Raw genomic sequence first — 6237 nt, 5'->3', positions numbered from 1 at the left:
AATTGCAAGTTTGAAAACATAGTAAAAATAAAAAACAAAACAAGAGAGATCTTTTAAACAATCACATTATAATGGATGGTAATTTTTAGTCTATAAGTAAGTAAATAATAAAGTTTTTCCCGCCGTTACATTAATTTAGTTAAGGCACAAAGTTTATTACCAATAGACTAATCATTCACATGTTTTGGTGGTAGTTTAGGTAAGGCACAAAACAATAGATTGTTGTTGTTTCACACTTGCATTACCATTTATGCATGCATGCCAAGTGTGTCACAAAGCTAAAAAAACATTTTAAAAAAAGGAAGAAAATTCTATCATTCAAAAAATAGATTAATTTTTTTTACGGGTTAAGTTAAAGACACCAACTGATCTAAGTCGTTGGTGATTAACTTGTGTGTGGATGGAGCGATCAATAGCATAGGAGTTGTCTTTGTGGCTATGGGGTGGAGTCATTTGAGAGGGGCATAGAGCTCTCAAATGAGAAGGAGAAATTGGGTAAAGGTTATTGGGTTTTTGTGATTTGTTTTACTAGAATTTGTAATTGATTTGTTGTTATTGTTTTTGCTTAAACCGGATTTATGATTTATCCAAATATTTTTCTTATTATCTAGATATTTGCTTTTTAAAAATATATAATAAAAAAATAAAAATAAAATTTCTTGTTATCCATTTTTGAGATTTCATGGGTCAGCTTGTCAATTTTTTGGGGGAGGGGGGGCCAAGTATATAAATTTTAAAGCCAAAAAAATGTTAATATATATATATATATACTATGCCTTTAGATAAGGGTCATTGCAAACCTTTGAACATAAGTTGAATATCAAAGAGGCTACCCTTTGTAAGAAAAGGGAGAACTTTTAGTTGTTGAGCAAAACACTTCATATCTCTTTTTCATTTCTTTCAATCCTTAATTGAGATTTGTAGTCCTTTCATCTCACCTATGCACATACCCTTGTGAGTAGTGAGCGAAGGTTCTTGGAAACTTAAGAAGCTATCATCAAAATCCAATCTATTTGGTGGGTTGTTAGCTGGAGCTTAGAGAGCTCAAGTACACTTAGACTTATGAGCTTGGAGGGTTCATAGTGTTCTATATTGCAACTATCTTGTCTAGTGGTGATTTTCAATGATGTGGTTGGGGGAGAGGTTTTTTGCCCAGGCTTTGGGCTTTCCTCTTCCTAAACATTTATTGGTGTTTAGTAGTGGTTTTCATGCTGTGAGAGACCACCAAAATTAGGGTGCCCTCAAAAAAAAGATTTGGGTGCTTTTAAGGGCATCTCTCTTTTTTGATAAGTGGTATGGAGTCGCCACTTTTTTTTTATACAAAAAAATAAGAAAAAATAAAATACAAAAAATACGTCATTGTCATTGATTGAATAATGATAAATACAATCTTGGTAAATTAAACCTTACAATACTTTGAGTCCTAGTTACAATCTATGTAAAAGAATACAAAACTTTTTGTCCTAATTACAATCTACCCAAAAATAAAAAGAAAGACAAAGCACAGATCTACCTATCCAAAATAACTAAGTTCAGGGCTAGGTTATGGAATAGGAAGGTGTTAGGCACCCATTCTGCCCAAATAGAGTCTGATCTTCTAAACTCTAATGACCAATATACCCTTTTTTGCATGATATGAATGATATGTTGAACGTACATGACAGACATTGACTGAAATTAATTTAGGTATATTTATCTTATGAATGTATCCTTTTTTTTTAGAAACAATTCAGATCTGTTTTTTGTAAAAAAAAAATAAAAAAAATAAAAAACCAGATCTATTTTTGTGTAGATAAAAAAAAATAGTTTTGTAAAGAAAATCATATATGTTTTTATATAAAGAGAGAACAAGGTTTTTGCTTTGGAGCAAAGTTAAAAATGGTGATTTTTATTAAGAAAAATCAAATCTGTTTTGTGAATAAGAAAATCTAGATTTGTAGAGAAAAAAATCAAATATGTTTTTTATGAATAAAATAAGAAAAATACTTTTTTAGAAGAGGAACTGCACTCATGAGATAAATCCATGTTACATGCATCACATATAAAAAAAAAACTACAGCCTAACTTTCAATCCTTTCTTTTAAATTTCAAAATTTGCAACTTTATAAAAAAGAAAACTTTTCCATAAAAAATTTTAGACTAGTTTTATGACCGGAAAAATACAGAGGAAGATACAAATCAGTTTTCGTGTTTGAAAAAAAGTCAAATTTGCATCTAAGAAAGATATGGATCAGTTTTGTGTTTGAAAAAAATTCAAATCTATATCTAAGGAAAATACAGATCTGTTTTGTGTTTAAAAAAATTCAGATCTGTATTTAAAGAAGATAGAGATCTGTTTTGTGTTTGAAAAAAACTCAGATTTGCATCTAAGGAAGATAGAGATTTGTTTTGTATTTGAAAAAAAAAAAATCAAATCTGTATCTAAAGAAGATACTGATCTGTTTTGTGTTTGAAAAAAAAGTCAGATTTATATCTAAGGAAGATACAGATCTGTTTTGTGTCTATTTTGATAGTCATTACAATTTTTGAAGTCAAAGAGAAAGAATTGAAATAAACAATTATCTAAATCATCTAATCATGGCAATCATATATTAAGAACAAGTTATAATAAAACATTTTAATCATTTTCATGCATCAAACATAAAAACATGCTAACTAACGGAAAAAGAAAAGAAAGAAAAACATAATACTCTTGCATAAGCGTGCTCTTCTAATGAATTAATATTTTAGGACTCAAAGAAATTTATTCAATTCTCTTTAAATTTTGCTTACAGAAAAGAAATTCCTAAGGCAAGAGTAAGGGAACAGAGAAGAAGAGCCAGAAAGAGGGGGGTCAAAAAGCGTGAAAAAGTGTGCTGAATTTTGTGAGGCATCCTCTATTTATAGATGTTGGAATACTGAAAAAAATAAGCAAAAAAAGTATGGGGAAAATCCTAAAAAAAAAGGAGATTTGGATAAGAGTAAGTTGATTTTGCAGATCTAAACAAACTTCATTATTTTGATCATATATTTTTACTCAAAATTCGAATTAAGCTGAAATTTTGTTAGATGAAGGGAAATTCGATTCTCTACAACTTTTCCAGAAATAGCCCAGTCCGAATTTTGAGTTATACTATGCCAAAAGTCCCTTGGAACGTGAATCTGAAATTTGCTACTTGCTTAGCACGTTTTTGAAGTGTTTTGACTGTTTTCTAACTCTAAAACTGTATTTGGACGGATTTTAGAGTTATTTTCATAATAAACCTCATTCCAAAGTGATAATTAGGATTTTTTTAAATAATTATTTTGAATATAATTATCCTAAAAGCCTAATTATCTACAGCCTTTAAATATTATCAGCTTCTTTAAGAAAAATACTCCACAAATCACATAAATTCATTTAATTAATTTTAATCATTAACCAATCAAAATTAATTTCAATTAATCACACGTGATTGGCTTCACCCCATACAATGCATGCAGACCCTGAAAACTTGATCTCATGATATCTTTCAATCTGATGGTCTGATTTGGAAATCCGGCATACCGTCATGACCGTTAGAATCTCAATATTATTTTTATGATATGTAATGAATGAATTAATTCATGTAATGCAATCATGAATTTTGGGTATTTGATTGATCATTCTAGTTATCTTCCTTGATTAAATTATGGGTGCAAAATCGAGTGTCTACACATGCTTTTATCTTTTTTCTATATTGATGTCTTTTTTTAAAATATATTTTGTGTAGATTAGTTCTTGCTTTATGGAAATTGGCTAATCACTTAGACTTGGACTACTTCATTAGTTTAACTTAAAAGTAATTTAGCTGTAAAAAAGCATGGTTTAGGATTCTAAAGTTTTCCTAGGGTTGCTTTAGCATCTTTCAAGGTGCTTAGTACCATCCCATCCTTGCACTTTAATTCCAGACCTAGATTCTAGATATAAAAGGCCCTCTGCAAATGGCTTAAGTTTGATTCCTTGACCTAAACCAAATGGTGACTCTCACTAAACCATCCACCTCTAGTCCACTCAACTTAGGTGTATTCCCTAGAGTACAACGACGTGCACAATAGGGGGAATTGAAAACCCACACACGGGCGCTTGCCTCCACATGTATAAATTATTACATTCCTATAAATAGACAATATAAGATTACCATCATTTAATAAGGTAATGAGATTACCATAATTTATGATAATGTGAACTTTTGGTAATCTTATATTATAGTAATGTTATGTTACAAATAATCGAACCTAATACTGTACTATTCACATTACAATAATGTGGTTGCAATGTTCACCACATTTAGAGCATTAGCATCAATATGTGCAAAAGTTTCCTTCTATTTTACCAAAAAAAAAAAAACTCACTTTTTCTATTTTACACGATCAATTTGCAAAAACATCCAATCTGCATCAAATTATCTATAATATACCCTATTTTATTAAAATAATATTTTTTCACATTTTTTTATTATTATTTCCCTTATCCATACACGGCCCCACCACCGTACCTCACTTCTCTGAAACACTCTCTCTCTTTCTTTTTCTCCTTCTTCTTTCTACTTGCTTCTTTCTCCTTCTCCTTCTTTCTTCTTATACGCTTTTCTTCTTCAGCATCTTCTGTCTTTCTTCTTCTTCTTCTTTTTCTTTTGTTATTCTTTCTTTCTTCTTCTTATTTTTCATTTCTTAAAAAAAAAAAAAAAAAAAAAAAAAAAAAACTCTTTCTCCCCAAATCAAATCAGTGCTCTCTTCAAAAAAAAAAAAAAAAAAAAAAAAAAAAAAAAAAAAAAAAAAAAAAAAAAAAAATCTCTCTACCAAGCTTCCATGGCTCAATGCACTCTCACTCTCTCTCTCTCTCTCTCTCATGGCAGCGGCAAGCTTGGGTTTTGGGTTGACTTGTATTTTGCCAAATGGGTTTTCTGTTGTGTTTTATTTTGAGTTGATTTTAAGTTGGGTTTGTGATGATTTTCATTAATTTTGGGTTGATTTTATTTGGATTAAATTGATGTTGTAATGGGTTGGTTGTGGTGGTGGTTGGTTAGTTGTGATGGTCGGCTTCTTCTTCTTCTTCTTGGCCTTGAAGAGTGGGCGAGAGAGAGTCTGACAAGGCAAGGGAGTGGAGAGAGAAAAAAAAATAGATAGAAGAGTTACAGTAACCGTGCATATATACACAGTTACTGTAGCAATTGTATATAAATGCACAATTTTACACCCACTGATGTTGATGTTTTTTTGCTCAAAATGTGTAAAATGAGCAACTTTTTCTATTTTGCAAGACTTTATACATACTGATGCTAATTTTACAATGAATAAAATGTCACCTCAAGGGAATCTTGATCAATGTTAAGTTTACGTAATGCATATGACATGTTTGTCTAAATGCGCCAATCAATTTTGTTGGAAGGGCCCAAATTGTGTACAGGGAATTCAACGAAGGTCACACAAAGATCGAGTGCTTAACTGCATCTACCATCAAACTCACTTGCAAATACAACCTTATATTGAAACCAATTCCTACAATGAGATGGGATCTAAATTTTACAATTAAGTTACAATTACAAGAATAGAATGAAGAGATTCATCACTACCATAGATAAACCACTTCAAATGTGGAACTATGGACCTAGTAACCATCTTTAAAGCTTGATCACAAAGTAAGGCATTGGTAGAAGAAGATACAATGTGAAACTGGGGCTCAATCAATACGTATTCAGGTCAGGTGATGGGTATGTGTGAGTGATTTGGCATCGTGTAATTTTCTTAAAAAAAAAAACACTCAAAAAAGTCAATAGATACACACAAAAAAAAAAAAAAAAAAAGACTCTTGCTAATGTGGTAGATTAATAGTAGTAAGTAAAAATTTGACTTCAATACAAGCTTCTCACATTAACAGGTGTAAACAATGTTGTCAAAACTTTCATGTATGTAACATTGCTCTAAAAACTCAGTTGTCATGTCATTAAAAAAATGTCACCTTATTACTTCATTAGCCATATACACAAAAAAATTAACAAAACTAGATGAAGGGACCAATATTGCTCGTTTTTTAAACTTTAAAAGTGTTGACATCTTATTTTGCAACCCGCATTTAACCTCACATGGAGGGTAAACGGGTAATTTCACTTTAAAAATATGCATATTGATTCTGGTCACTACATCCTTAATCTCATTTCACCAAAGTGATCTTGATGTTGTAACGATCAAATTAACTGGTCATAAGTCCTAATCGGACCATCAGATTAAATGTTATCA

The sequence above is a fragment of the Quercus lobata genome, chromosome 10 (assembly GCF_001633185.2).
Source record: "Quercus lobata isolate SW786 chromosome 10, ValleyOak3.0 Primary Assembly, whole genome shotgun sequence".
Taxonomy (NCBI): domain Eukaryota; kingdom Viridiplantae; phylum Streptophyta; class Magnoliopsida; order Fagales; family Fagaceae; genus Quercus; species Quercus lobata.
This window is presented reverse-complemented; position numbering follows the sequence as displayed.